This window comes from Aythya ferina (assembly GCF_964211825.1).
Source record: "Aythya ferina genome assembly, chromosome: 6".
Taxonomy (NCBI): domain Eukaryota; kingdom Metazoa; phylum Chordata; class Aves; order Anseriformes; family Anatidae; genus Aythya; species Aythya ferina.
Window position 1 is genome coordinate 13,157,707 of NC_140303.1, and position 15,998 is coordinate 13,173,704.

Consider the following 15,998-nt stretch of genomic DNA (forward strand, 5'->3'; position numbering starts at 1 on the left):
TGGTTCCTGAGGACTTACAGCGCTGTGCCCCTCTCTGCAGTATGCTCAGGATTTTATCCGGAACTGTGCTGACTCACCAAAAATCCCACATTCTCGGAAAATTGCATCCACAAACTATTTTCCATAGTTCAGAGCGTGCAGCGAGTGACCCCGAACTGCAAACCACCTCCAGACTTCCTACCGCACGCGTACTTCGTTTCTCTAAACTGCACCTTTGGCGTCCAGGCCGAAGCATCCAGGTTCTCAGGCGCCCCGGTGGCAAGAATTACTCCATACTCAACTCAGGTTCTCCGCCTTGTGTCTCGAGGCCTGAGCATCTCCCACCTCTTGCCATCAGGCAGGATGATGAGCACTGGCAGCCTGCTCAAGGACCGATCTTGATGATGGGATTTACGGCTTAAGTGAAGGCCGATTCCTGCAGGGACGTGGTGATTTTGGCTGACAACAACCTCATCGCCGCACGTTGTTTTTAAGGGAAGCGAGCGTGGGACCTGCTGTGCATGGGAAGAATAAAGCAGGTAGAGTAACAATCGCTGCAATTTGGGGGTGTAAGGTCTGTCCTGGAATGGGACCAGCGGGTCTTTCAGGAAAAAGGGAGCCTGACACGCAGCAGGCGTTGCATAAACCCAGCCGTACCCTCCTAGCGGGCTTCCTTCAAACGTGTGTCACGCACAGCCTCTTCCGAGAGCTAATTTCCATTTTTTCCTCTGCACAAGCCCACTCACAGGAAATCTTGCAGGATGCGTATCCCTTCAATACCTGAAGGCTTCGGTGAGTAACGTCGCAGGCAATTCCTCTGCCACCCGGCCTACCACCAGGAGCTCGAGCCAAGGCAGTGCCCGCCTCCCTCGGGCAGGTAGGCAGGCAGCCACCCAGAGCTGCAGGCAGGTGGAAGAACAGCATTTCTGATACACCTCTAGTAGAAACTGAACAAATCTCTTTTTTAATTGTTAAAACTGACCAAGAAACTAAGGCGGCGTCCTAAGTTGCCTCCAGCAGAGCAGCCTGCGGTGGCCGAAGACCCCGGGAGATGACAGGGAGCCCAGCCACCCTGAGTCAAAATGAGAGCCCGAAGAAGACCACCAAGCTTTCTGCTGGAAATGTCTGCCAAGGCTCCCTGCTGACGGGACCTCTCTGAGTAGGAGGCTCGTGACATTTAAGTTGCAGCCGGATATGAAAATAATAAAAGCATTCACAGATAACAACTTGATGTTTTCCCATTTGCAAAGGCCAAGTTATTGGCTTTCCCCCCCCTCCCATCTTATTCTTGCACAAATCTGCACACATCTACATTACGTGGTGTACAGATGATATCAGAAATGCTGAAAGCATTAGTCACGGCCAGACAAATGGAAAAATATTCCAGAGCACAGTAGTTTTCAAGCAGCCTATCCCCCAGGTACTACAGGTACCTGCTGCCGGCTCTGGCAAACGCAGCAGCAGAAAGGATATTGTGCTGGTGGAAGAGAAGCACTTCTGGCCATGCCTTAACTGGTCTGTCATTAAGCAACAAGCAAGCAATTAATAGCATTAATCTTACAACAGAGAGACGAGCGTGTTCAACTTCTTACCAGGAGGAGCTTTCCCCTCTGAACTTTTCCCCACTGCATCGTGTTCCTAGGAAGCTCGGGAAGAATTACACGAAGCAGCAGCAGCTTAGGGTGAGGGGGGGGAATGAGGAAAAGGAAAAAGCAACGCCACCTCCCATAACAAAACATCATCAAATCTAATACTGAGATATTTAAGGTGTCCTAAGCAAGTTCTGTGAAAACCAAGCACTGAGAGATCAGCCCTGGGCAGGGCGGTGAGCAGCACGAGGCAGGCAGAGCTGCTCTAACAGCACCAGCGCTGCGCAGATGAGGCTGCAGAAGGCAGCTCCCTCCTCCAGCACATGGCTTGTGCCTGCCCTCAGCTGCCCCTGCCCCACTGTTTCTCTGGAAGCATCCGAATTAGTGCGCTTGCTCTTCCCATTTCACCTTCAAAAGCTCGTTAGATGCTCATCTCTTAACGCATGTCAGGGTTGCGCTGCGTGCCTAAAGCAACACAACTGCAATAGCTCTCTTACAAATCTGAGGCATCACGGGGGCTGGCAGCGTAACTCAAAGCTAGCCTCCCTCTTCAGTAGTTAGGCAAGGCAGAATTTGTAATTGGGTAAGTAATTGAGCTAGGAAAAAGCCAGCAACCAGCTCTCACCAGGCTGTGCCAGCGAAGCAAGCTGCGGGCACCCCAGCCACCATTTGAACCCTAAAAGCCACGATGGGTCCAGCTTTCAGTGCTGTGAACACGCTCACTCTGGCTGTCCTGCAACATATTCCCGGGGCAGCAACCACAACAGGGAGAGGGCGACCACCTGGTGATGGAGGGGAGGAACAGCTCCACATGTCAGCGTGATGAATTAACACCTGATTGAACCCGTTCCAGCTCAAGGCTTGCCTGCGCTACCTTAACTCGCTCTGAGTAAGACACCGTGCCCACACCATCCCCGAGCCCGTAGGGATGAGATGTCTGTAGCTGGTGAAGGAGCTCCAAGCTCTGGATTGTTCTTCGAACACCTCCTCCAGCTGATGGGGGGAGAAAAACAGCCGGTTAAGGGATCCTCTGAAAAAAAGCAGCACACAGCCACAGTCATAGCAAGTCCTCGAGCACGCCACGAGCAGAACAGTGAACTCTGCTGGGAGATGGAAGGCTGCAGAGAGAGCCTTAATTTTATGCTTCACGCCATTTTTATTTAAAGCTGCATGAGGCAACGTGAGAAAAAGGAGCTACATGGCTCTGACTTTCTCGGAGGCCAAAATGAAAAAGCTGTTTCTTCAGCACCGAGATTTCAAGTGCTTATTCATTCCCGCATGTCATCTGTAAGCAAACTACTCCTCCATTCATTACAGCCTGGCAGAATGCAAAGGCGTCGCGCAGAAGTCTTCACTTTTACTATTATAAACGATGCTATTTTTGCCTTGAGCCTCCAGCATCACCAATCACATACCCTTCACACGCATCACCCCCAGCTCCCTCCGCTCAGCTATTGTGCCTTGCGAAGCTGTAGGTGTTTTCCTCCCGCAGCCCTACCTGGTGAGAGCACTCGGCAGCGAGTTGTGACATCTGGCTGCTCTGCCACGGCGCGGCAGCTTCGCAGGGAGTCGCGTGCACGCTCCTTGATGAGGCTCTGCAATTAATAAAGGGCTGCACGTGGCCTGCAAACCGCTGCTGACAGCGGAGCTGCTGGGATCACCGTCCCACCTGCCTCCCAGCCCCGCAGCTTTCACCATTAATGGCACCTTTCAACGCGGAGCCAAAAAAAAATGCCACCGCCGCTCACCGTCAGGCAGCGCTCGCCGTCCCCGGCCTCAGCACGCGCTGCGTTTTCTGCCCTCTCATCTGCTTCCACCAGCAGCAAGCCTTCAGCCCTGCTCAAATGCCAGACAAAACATCTTCAAGCTGCCAGCGTGCTCTCCGCTGGCACAGCCGAGGGCGCTCTGCAAAGGTCAGCGGTTTGAAAAAAATCTGCGCGACGTATCAGAAAAGCCTTACGAGCATGTGATGCTTGGAAGCAGAGCCTGATCCATAATTAGATGTTTCGGCGGTTGTTATCCTGGAAAGAGGTCCGCGGTGGCATTTCACAAGTCCAGGACCGGGAAACAAACCCGCACGGCCGTTTTGTTTTCTCGGTGCCTAAAAAAGGCTCGAGCTGAAACAATTCGGAGACCAGCGGTGGTGGTGCAGGCAGCACAGCACTCGCAAGCAGAGGCAGGGCTGCTTTAGTCGTGTTTAAGAGCCTTGCAGCTCAAATACCCCTGAACACATCTGAAGCATGAGCTAGGTGGATGCTCCGAGTCAGTGATTTTCTTATTCCAGCCGGGGAATCAGCTGGCAGGCAGAGGGAAGAGGTGACAGCGTCCAGCAGACTCTGCCAGCTTCGATTTGGGAGAAACGCCCCAGTCCGAGCTCCCCTCCGTGCAGCTTCCCTGTGCACAAAGCCATCTCCACACCAGTTAGTCAGCAAAATTAACGTCTTGGAGGTGGCAGAATGGTTAAAAAAGGGGGGGGAGTGGAACTAAGATGTTAAATCACTTAAATTTACCAATACAGAAAGTGTACTAGCTAACCTGGGTGTTAGCAACAACTAGCAAGTGGACGAAAGCAAACAAGCCAGCAGACATGATGGAAAGGCAGCCGTGCAAGAAAACAGTAAAAAAAAAAAAAAAAAAAAAAACACGAAGAAAGCAAATACCGAGCGTTCTGCCTGTTTCAAAATAAAAGTCAGTCACGATCTCATGACAGTTGCAAAACACTACACGCACCTTTCTGCTGTGAAACATTTCCACTGTGAGATATTAGGAAAAAATGGTGTAGTTCAAGAGAAATAGTCCTACGGTCCTACGTTCAATTTAATTATTTTAAGAGAAAAAAGTTTGTAGCACAAGAGTGCTTTCAGCACAACTCCATCTGAGCCTTTTCCTTGCTGAAGCCACCTCTGCACGTGTCTAAATCAGCTAACAGCATCATTATTTCCATATAAAATTAAATATGGAATTATTGCCATGATTTCCTCTTGCTGTAGAGATCCGTACTCTTCCGGAGCTCGGGAATCCGAGCGAGGCATCAAAAGCAGACTGCTTCACGCCATCCAGTCTCAGTCTTCCCAAGATTGATGTTTGCCTAGATGATGTCCAGCTGGCCAAAACCAAACACCTACAAAATGCTGCTCGGTGCATCCTGCTGTACGCCGATGCTGTCAGTGTGCTGGATGCCCCCAGGGCCAAGAGAAATGGCCACCCCATTTCCCAGCCTGATTTATGCTCCTATTTACTCTCCAGTGACCAGAGAAATGGAAGGGGCGAGCACACCTTGGTTTAACACGCAGCTGGCTTTACTCAGCAGTTCGGAAGCTGCATTCCCTCTGTAATTAGCTGCCCTTCGCCCAGCATCGCTCACCATGCAGCCGACACCACACCAAAGCTCAGTTGGCTTACAGGTACGTCAGACACCCAGACCCAACATCAGGCTTCCTGGGCCTCTGGCATTGCAAGGCCACAGAAAAGCACAGCCCGGAGCCAAACACATGCCTAAAGAATAATTTTCCCCAGTTCGTGCAGGAGGAGCCTGGACAGACACGTGGCCAGGCCGCAGCATCACACACGCTAACAAGCAGGAGCTGACCCGTACCCACTGGAAAGCTGGTATTTGAAACCCAAAACGGCCCCATGTTCTCCTTCCACACACAAAAAACATCAAATTACAGATTTAGCAACCAAAGGAGAGTTAAGATAGGCACACACGCACACGTATAAACACATATGCACGCATGAATACACAACCCTACATCCCTGAGACAACTCAAACCAGCCTTGTTGCTGTCTAACAGCACCGTGTACTCCTGAAGAGTCCCTTTCTGCCAAAAATCCAGGCTGGGCACAGCTTTCTCTCAGGAGAAGAATGGCACAAGAGCATAAACAACGCCAGCTGACTTTACAATGAAAGCACGACGGATGCTCAGGCTCTGCGCACCAACGCAGGTACGGGCAGGCTGCTGCCAAGCCAGCCACGGTGCAGTCATCACCATCATCATCATCATCTTCTCATGGCTTTGCTGGCATCACAAGATCCGTCTCTCATGTAGGAATAAACAAACTACACCAGGAAATATTAAAAAAAAAAAATACTTTAATTCTCAAACCTCAAGCTTTAACGGGAGAAAAGATGCTCTGCGCAGATTATGTGTTAAGCTTGACCAAAACATGTAAATAGCCTTATGAATATTTAGCTTACAACTAAAGAGAGGAGGAGGAAGGGGAAGGGGAGACATCTACTCCAAAAACTTGGCACAAGATGAAGGATCCTGTACTAAAAAAACAGAGAGCTTGTCAAATCCCTACTTCAGGCTGAGAACAAGCCACACTTTCCTTTCTGGCAAGGAAAATGAACTGCAAGTGGACAGCTTTCTCATCAAATAGACACGGACTGTATCACTGAAAGTGTTTATAGCTACAAATCATACATGGGCCTGCCCTTTCAGGCTTACGCATGCTTGCAGGAGGCTGGCATATGCATCAGGACCAACAGATTGGTTTTTAAAGGACAAACAACTTTTCAGAAAGTTAAATAGGAAACAGTTGGTTTGATAGCAGCTGGCTTCTCAGAACGGGTGGAATAACATCTAAAACCTTCATCGGGAATGGTGCTTCTAAGAATTTTCCCCCCATCCCTCCACCAGCAGGTTTTGTTTTTAGTTAGGCACAGATTAAGAGAATTAAAAAATAAGTCATTATTGTAAGCTTTAGGAATATTCTTAATATTTCTAATGCCATTTGTTCCATCAAGCCTGCGCAACCACTCCGGTCTCCTCGGTGCCAAATCCACCGGTAGGGGAGCTCTGAGGCATTGGCACAGTGATCCAAGCCGGAGAAGGAAGATGCTTCCAGAAAGGCTGAACAGACTTTTTTTTTTCCCTTTTAATTAAGATCAGTGCATTCTTTCAGGAGAAGCTGCTGTAGTCTCAGCGAACTGGCAGCCTTTATCCCAGCCTCCGATTCGCGCTGACAAACAGCTGGACGTGCATCGGTTCAGGCTCTTTAGCAGCTCCCTCAAGCCTCTCCCCGAGAACCCAGACACAGAAAGAAGCCTGTGTCTGAAGCATCAGGCTGCAGCTACCCTGCAACAGGGGGAAAAGCATTGCTTTACATCTAACTCCATCACTTACACACATTTCTTCAGCGTGCCTTAATCACCAGGACATTTCGTCGCGTTAAATCATTGCTGCTCTAAGTTTCCACGTGTCTCCCTGCTTCATTTTGCTCCTTTTCTGCTTTACTTTTTAATCGGCAAACCATGGACGGCTTTCAAGGATCAGGCTGCTCCAGCAAAGCAGCATCACTTCATTAGGCACTGCCATGCCAACGCCAAGCTGCAGGCTGCCACAGAGCTCACGTGCCGAGCGGCACAGCCGGTGCCACTCTGCCACCACCACAGCAACACTGCACGCACTACACACTGGTTACTACTGATAGTAAGCTTGCATTTGGTTTTTCCATTCAGTTATAGTTTTAAATAACATACCAGTGACTGGAGTACCTGTAACACGCTGCCATCCTTGCAGTAAAACTCCGGTTTTCTGATGTCTCAGTGAACACACACAGTCACTACATTTCCTGAAAAATTCAGCTCTAACCTGTCTTTAAAAGCTGCAGTTATTTACCAGGTCTCTCTCCGTCCATTTCTGGAAGCACTCAGCACCTGATTTGCACAACCAGAGTTTTTCAAGCAAATGGCTTCGTAGGAAGTTTCTTCCATCTGATTGCTGGAACCCTCTGAAGATTAAGTAACTGTTACCTAATTACTTTGATCAATTATCCCAAAACATCCCATTCTTCTTTTTAATGCTATCCATGTTCTCCCTGACAAAAGCAAACAGTAGCTTTGCTTTGCAGAGTTGTTGGCAGAAAAAGGCAGCATGAGGAGCGATCTGACAAGCAAGCCTTCCCAAGGGACCAAAGGCAACGGGGGAAAGCAAGGTCTCAGCTCACCCCATGGTCCACAAAGAGGTGGGGAGCACGAAGCAGGCACAGCCCTAAGCTGCTGCAGGCGCTGTCCTGAGCTTGGTGGCATCTACTTTTTGTAATTCAAACAGAACCTGAGCAACTGGGGTACAACCAGAAAGGCACTCAGCTTGCTCATAGTTATAGAAGTGACCACGTTTGTTCTACTAACTAACCACAAATGCACCTAAAAACACTCTCCTCTTAAGGCTGTCGCCATATAATTTATATCTTTAAGATGTATTGTAATTCCAGGAACTACAAACAGAGCAGTGCAGAGAGGAGAGGTGGCAGAGCATGCCCAAGGTGTAACCTGAACTGCCACAGCTCTGCTGTCCCACCAAGCACACGCATCCCGCGGCTCTCTTTTGGACTCGGCCCCTTTGCAGCTGCAAAATTAGCAACCTCTGGCCTACTTTGGGGCATGTTAGAGTCCAACCGTATTTACGCTGACCGAGACAAGCAAAGGTTGTGACGACTTATTGACGCAAGAGCTATTTCATGCCCCATGCCAGACATTAATCAGTGGAGGAGGAGGAATTCTCTTTAAGCACGCAGCGAGAAAGTGATTTGGTCAACTGCTAAAAAAAACAAGCTGAGGTCTTGCGTGACAAACGCAACTGTAAAAAAGTTAAAAGCACAACTCTTACACAGCTGCCTGGTGAGAAAGCCAGAGTAAGACAGCAGAACCCAGTGACTGGACAGAAACATTATGCAAACCCCTTCTCATGGGAAAAAAAAAAAAAAAGTAGGATTAATTCAGAGTCTTCCTGATCCTCTGTCAATATAAACTGATGCTATGTTTCCTCAGATCACCTCAAATATATTTTGGTGGAGGCAGAGGTAACAATTAAAGTATACTGACCCCGCGAGGGTTCTACCTGCTGCAATTTGGGATGCTAAGGAGCAAAACAAAGGATCCCAGGATCTATTTGAAGCAGCTACTGCACAGAGCCACGTTTTACAGGGAAAAAAAAAAAAAAAAAAGCCAGAATCTTGAAGGCAGACTGAATGAGCAGCATCACCCCTACCTGCCAAGAAGCCTTCATGATAAACCTGTCAAGAGTTACGAGCCTGCAGAACAGGCCTTCCACCTGCTGGAAAGAAAAAAAAAAAATCTAATGCTAATCAGATACTTGCTGTCAGCAGGGAACAGATGCCTAAGCCCTTCTTCTTGGTTTGCTGAGCTGCAAGGATTGCATGCCTTCTCCTGGCAAAGGTTGTACGAGACCAGGGACACCTTGCTCAGAACACAGTATTTGGAAGTTTTGGACTTTCTCTTGAAGTGACAGTCAAGGATGGACTTGGATGGACTAATAGAGTTTGGTGTAAGGGCTCTGGACTTTTTGTTGCTCTGGGCTAGTTTTTCACCAGGGAAGAGAAAGACAATCAGCTTGGTCTAGCTCAGGCTTTTACCTTGCTCCACAAGAGCAGCTCAGGCATTTTATAGAGCAGAAGCACACTACCACGGAAAAGTTTTAAGCTAAGATGCTTCTTTTCGTATCCAGCATAAAACAAAGGTCACAGGTAAAGGAGTTAAAAAGTCTGTTTGTCCTTAAATTGCATGATTTAAACAAACAGAATTTTTAAAATCTATCTCAAAGGATCATCTTCGTGCTTTTTTTAGTTTAAGTGCATCTCATTGAGCTGTAAGGTTTCTCTGCCTGAAGAATTGTCAATTGATCAAAAAAACTGGACCAACTTTACAGCAGTAAATAGAAAAATGCTGTCCTCTCATCTCTCAGCGAGCAAGGCAACTGAACTAAGGGTGGCATTACCGATCCCAGCAGCACCCGGCCTGACTGGCTGGATATCTAAAGAGACCACATTTACAAATAACTGCATTGATCTTGGTCTATTGATTAGAAAGTGAAACCTGAGAGCAAACAGTCATTACACAGTAGTTCATGGACAGCAATACCATAAAAAAAAAATCAACATAGACAATGCAACGAGTAAACTGCTTAGACAGGCATCAAGCCCCACACCCCCTCACCCCAAGGCTCACACATCTTGTGATTACACAAAGCCTGACGGGGTTACATGCCTACAGCAGCAGCCTTTCAGGACAAAATGGTTACCTGAAGCCAAGGCTAGCAGTTCAAAGCTCACAGACTAGACCTCACTCCGATTACAATTTTCCCTGTAAAGCTATTTATGTGGTTTGGCAACACAGCAGCTACAAACAGAATGAGTACATAGATTCCTGAATAGTGAAAGGGTAAGGATTGATTTTTTTTTTTTTAAATGATTTCTTTGAATCCATCTGTCATTCCTCCAACATCCTGATCCCAGCCCTACCACAGACTGCAGCTGCAGCACTGAGATTTTCCACAAGTTCTCTCCACTGCAAGCAACTCTACCTTGCCCGTGGTCAGGACCATCTAGCGGAGGAGTCGGTGGCACTGCTAAAATCCTCAGCTGAACGGATGGCAGAAACAGGGCTGAGAAATTCAGATTTACCACTCCCGAAGAGATCTCAGGAGGGTAATTAGCAGCTCAAAAGGGTAATTAACAGCACTGCCACAGGCTTGCCCAGGTGCCTTCCCCAGGCCCCGCAGGCAGGCCAGGCGCAGCCATCCTCATGGAGGGCACCAAGGCCTCACACCTCCAGCCTGCAGGACAGCTCTGATGGAGCCACAGCAGAGGAACAGGGGCTGGAAATAAATATTGGACAGACCCAGTTTGCTCTGTGGGTTCCCTGCCAGAGCCTCTCTGCCCCTTCAGCCAGGCAGTGACCACGGTATGAGGCCCACAGGCTGACATCTGCCTCCCAGGGCGCTGCTGAACCACGCTGTGCTCTGAAGGGCTCTTCCAGGCTACTGAGCTGGGTTTTAAGCATTAAAAATTAAGCTGGAATCATGCTTGAAATTCAAGACGAATCCCTAAATAGTCACAGTCAGCACACTTCTTTTTTTTTTTTGTTTGAAAGAAGACATTAAGTAATCTTGATCTAGTTCAGTTTGAAATAGATTACAGGGAGACAGGAGCATCTCAAAAAAAAAAAAGCCCATATGAATATTTTCCTGTAGGTAATTCAGATTTCAGTAGCTGCAAAGTTTAATATCAACTTCATCCTTTTTGAAAGGCTGAAAATGTGCTTCAACATTTCAGAACATCCATCTATCAAGCACCATTGAGCCAAACCATGACAGCACCACGAGTCTGTCAAGGACTTTGAAGCAAACAAGGGGGCACTGCCTGGAAAGCATCTGGTTTTCCCAGTAGTTTTCCCAGTACTTGATGAAACAGCAGCATTTTGTTTAGTTATAAAAACAAAATTATGTAAAGGTCTCCTGATATACTAATATTATTGTTCTTAGAGGAAGAATTACTCGTATACCCCATCTCTCACTGATCCACAAGTCAACTTGCACGAAGTCACTGCAGCACGGCCCCTGCCCAGCCAGCAGCGTACAGGAACATGCCAATGGACAAAGAACAAGACAACAAGTACCACAGAAAAGAACAAAAAGGAGGAACAGGAATAGGAGATATGATGGCCAACATACTGCACAGCCATTTTTTCTTCACCCTTCTTCTTCCCAACCGACACAAAAACCTTCTTAAACAAAAAATAAAAATCTTTTTAGCAAGAGCTCTCACACAAAACAAAACAATATTTTTCTTTTGAAGTTAGGGTAAACAGCATCTATCAAAGCACAGGTAATCAGATGGCCAAATTCCTGTGCTTAAAGGATGAAAAATGCCACGTATGGCTGACATCCATCCGCAAATAAGTGGATTTTCTGCCCCTGCTCTTGAATCACTTTCAGAGTCACAAGAGTGACTGAAATGTTCCTTCAGGATCAGCACTGGCCTAATTGATCTGACCACAGCACAGGCACAAAGACAAGCCTCATCGATGCGAGAGCCTGGCGCTAAGACAAGCTGAATAATTTAAGATAAATACTGAGAACACACTCCTTGGTACAGTCCAGTAACAAACCTAATTTAAGGAAGCAAACATGAGAAGATATGGGTCAAACGAAGGCTGACCAAAAGTGAAGCAGAAGCACGGTAAGCAGACAGAAAAAAAAAGTCTGTCTGCTTCCCAAGTGAGACACTAGGGGCTAAGGACTATCTTAAATAGCATCATCTGACTTTAAAAGAGAAGCCTCTTTTCTATCCTTTTCTCATCCTATGCCTCATTCAAAATAATTCAGTTATCTCCCTCTCAGCTGCTTCTCATCCTTACACCGCAGGATACATCACAGGCTAAAACACTACTTTAGAAGCAGGCTTTTAAAGAATTCCAAAGTGCAAGGACTGCATCTAAAGGAAAAATAGAAGCGAGAGGAGCACACTTAGCAGGGACACTGACCTAGAAGGAACTTCAGCTTGAACCCCAAGTTGAAGCACAAAACAATTCTTTTCTTTGGAGGGTACAATAAAAACCTGGCACAGAAGGTCTCAGCTATTTGAAGCTCCAGCAAGTGAAAGCTTCACAGGTTCCAGGGTAGCAGTCTGAAAGCTGCCATGGTCCTCAAAACGAGACTGCTCTCCTTAGAGGAAATCCAGGTTGTGCTCAGCTTACACATACATATGAATACGTGGAGGAGTATTTCTTCACTCGTAAGCTGAAGAAATAAAATTAAGTGCCTGGTTCTGGTCTTGCAAAGGTTTTCAGCTCTCCCATCCAAAGCTTTTTGGTGCAGGCTGGCATCACCTCCCTGAAAAGAACAGTCTCTGCAGATCAAACACGTGTTGCTTGGACCACAGGACTCCTCACGAGCGCTAATGCAGTTTGTACAGCTCAGTTTGTGAGCTCCCACCATACAGCAGCCATCACAGCAGCTAAATGATCAACAGAGCCTTTCTGCTTTGCAGTTTGGTGAAACGGGGACGTTTCTCCGAGTCACATCCTATACAACAATAAATCACACTGCTTTTCACATGAATGACAACCAAGCCCGGAGAGACACATTCTAAGGATCAAGAAACAGCCACTTCTTTCGCATAATGAGAAGTCTAATCTTCCACTGCTATGCCTTTCAAATTTTCTTCCAGAGTTGACAACTTTCCTGTAACAGGAGATTTTACAGAACACCTCCTACCTCCAGTCACTGTCAAAATAGCATGCAGTCCTTAAAGAAACTTCTCCATATGCTGTAGTTTAAGATAGCTGCCAAAGCCTTTTCTTGGGCAAATAAAATACCAACAGGATAGCCATAGTTACCAGCCCAGTCCTAAAAAGCAACCTAGGACACTCAACCCAAAAACAGAAAGATTCTCTTAACATGGATGTTATCAACAATGCATTTAGAGAGGAAAAGCTGAGAAGTACTGCATCAGGAGGGAAGTCAGGATGCCAGCCTTGATTATGACTGACCAATGGCTCTCATACAAATGCGGGGAAAAAAGTAAGTTACCAGTCAGGTCCGAAGTGGTGGCATCTTCAAGGTGAGGTCCTGAGGTCACAACATTTCTTACTGGCAGATCTTGTTGCTGAGCTTATTTCTCAACCAACCTCAAAGCCTACTCTACCTATACTCGCTATTGCTTGTGTTTTACTCGTAGGTAGGAGCCTGAGTGCCCAGTCTAGAATAATCCCATTGTAGTAATGGAGCACCAGACAAGTAGGGGCAAGCAGGGACAGGCTGCGTCCAAATCCTCTTCCAGCCAGCAGCCACCAAGTATCAACTGTGCTAAAGGAGAACTGGAAATTACTCCTGTAGCCCTTATGTTTATTGAAAGAATGCTCTTGCCCCCAGATAACTTACAGACACAGACTCATTACTGCCAGAAAGTAGGTCAGTGTCATTTAAAGCCAGCTTGAAATGCATCTCCACAGAAACTTCTTAATCTTTAAAAAGAGAACGCATCAAATATTTATTCAATGGTGCAAAATGTTTGAGAGACTAACAGGGAAAGCTCTTATGTATAGTGCATGAAATGGCTTTCCATGCCTCGTTGAGCCATGGAATATGAAAGGAGGGTGGCTCCTTACACTCGGCAGATAAAATGCCATACAAAAGTATTTCTCAGCCTAGCGAATCACAGCACATGACTTGCTAACTTGTTTTGCCTCGTGTTGTGTGATCATGAAGCTTTCTGCCTTCTCAGGTCTCTCCTCCTGCTTTTAATGATCCTGCTGCAGATTTTTCCATATTAGATAGGCAACTCATTCTTAAATTTCAATATTCCTAATTATCAAACATTCAGCACTTCAAAATGTAAATAAAATTTGCATCTCCGCAAGAGTAGCTCTGAAGAAAGAATATAGCATTTGCATTCAGACTGGCTAATTCCTGTAAGATAACATTTCATAAACAAAATGCCTCATTGAACATGGAGATTTTCAGTTTTTACAAAGGACTGTGAACTTTAAACAAATACAAATCAGTTGAGTGATTAACTTTAAGTGTTTTGTTGTGTGTGTTTTTTTTTTTTAACTGATCTTTATGTATAACTGGTATCAGTAGAACAATCTTTACTGATTAAAGAACTAAATGACAGCAAAACTTAAGCCACTGAAAATTGAGGGGGGGAGGGGGTCATCAGGAAATCATTTAAGGTCAATAGGAGAAAAAAACACAAAACCACACACACACGCAAGTCAGCCTGGGTAAGATGAGTGGCATCAGCACCACGGGTTATGTGAGGTAAGTTCAAGTTGTGGGCAGCACTTGCAGGTTAAGAAGTGAAACTAAACATGCTTGCCCCTGCCCCCACCAAGCTTTGTCATAATCCTACATGTTATCTTAATTAGCCTAATTTTCTTAATTATACTTCGCAGCAACTCCATCTTTTATAGCACAATTTATTTTTTATATTTTTAGCTTTATTCCAGCACGGGAAGAAGCAGCAACTCCTCTGCCAAAAGCCAAGGGGCGCTTTGTCTTGACGAGGTCTACGCTGCCTCCTCCTCTTCCTCCTGCCACCCCAGGTCTGATTTCAGCCCCAAACAAGGGGCACACAAGACTTCCCCCCCGCAAAAAATAAATAGCAGTGATGGGGGGGGGGGAGAACAAAAGCAAGTAATTTACTTCAGACTACAAATTCTGTATTTTTAACCCCATTCAGTGAGAAGTCTTCAGCACGCAACTTTCCTTCACTCTTCAAAGCTCTCCTGTGAGGAAAAAAAGCACTTCCATTCATCTACACTGCACCAATTTTATGGCTCTGTTCCTAAAAAATCCCATTAGTGATAGGTTTGGAGAAGATTAGAGAAGAAAGCTTGTACCCACTGAAGCAAAGTTTAATAGGCTCTCGAGTTAAGCCAGAGCATTCCCTTAAACAATGCACATCATTAGCAATAATTACCTGTAGCCATATAATCAAAATAGCGATCGTAACTGACATGAGAAGCCCAGATGTCATCTTTGGCAAGGCTTGGAAACTGTTTCCACCAAATGTTATAAAACTGACTCCAAAAGAGAAGCCAGCATTAAGAATACCACAGCATGAGCCAGAGGTGGAAAGTCATCGTGAAACACCGCAGAATGGGAACCGTGGAGATGGAAGCAAAATGAGAACCCCGAGCCTAGGAAGGGCACAGGTACAGAATTACTAGACAGTGTTTGATGAGAACTGAAACTTTGCAGAAATTAATACTGTTTGTAAATATTTTCATACAAAGCCCACGTCTAACACAACGTGCTGTAAACACACCACAAAATCACTTCCTTGGCTTTTTATTTTTAATTTTATGGAAGTTTTTCACCCTTTAAGCAATGTCCAGTGACGCAGTTGATGATGGTCCTTGACTTTCTCTCCCAAGACCTTAATTCAAGGGTTACTGCCTTCTACCCAATGTTGATACAGAAGTCACAGCTTCCAGTCATATCGAGCCAACCCCTACCTCATCCAAAGCCCTTCTGTGACACCGGGACAAGCAGGTTTAGGAGCAGCAGCTCAGGAGCACACATGTATGTCCAGAGCCACCCAGCTGGGCATCAATTAGACCATCAATCCCAGCAGGAGCCACTCAAACATCTGTTTGAGCAGGAGACTCACACAGATTTATAACACCGCAAGAACTCTTCTTGCATGAGAAGCTTCTTGCTTTCTTGCATTAGCACTTATATAGCTCCCTGGTACATCGTCAGTAGAGAATTTGGGCAAAAGAAGGAGCACCAAAGAAGTGGCAAGACAAACAAGAAAGCTGCATTTGAATTAAAGGAAAACAAGACAGAAACAGAAGACAAGCCATGGGTTTCCACTACCCCTGTACCAACAGAGCAGCCCAGCTCAGAATGACATCTCCCTTTCTAGAATACCTGGAGAGATGCTCTATAAATAGAGCTCTATTAAATTAGGTTTGTCTACTGTTTTTTTTTTTTTTTAACATAAGCACATGCTCAATCCATCCCAGTACTGTGAGGGAAGAAGCCACTAGCTCCCCAGTGTTTCTCATATTTGAGGGAGGAACACATTCAAGTAAGAGCTATCCACAAAACTGAAGAACCAACCTCTTGAAAGACCCTGCATTGCAGAAAATGCATCACAGATGAATACCTACAG

General features: G+C 46.2%; 1 protein-coding gene across 5 annotated transcripts in view; it reads right to left on the bottom strand.

Moving 5' to 3' along the window:
* HDAC4 (histone deacetylase 4) overlaps positions 1-15,998 on the bottom strand; it is a 233,623-nt gene that overhangs the window by 194,079 nt on the left and 23,546 nt on the right. Inside the window, exon 1 of one of the 5 annotated variants that reach the window (XM_084522951.1) lies at positions 8,564-8,586. The exons of the other annotated variants lie outside the window; for them this stretch is intronic. The gene's annotated coding sequence lies outside the window, so the exon portion shown is untranslated. Of the gene's footprint in view, positions 1-8,563; positions 8,587-15,998 lie in introns of those variants that run through there. 5 annotated transcript variants of the gene reach the window in all.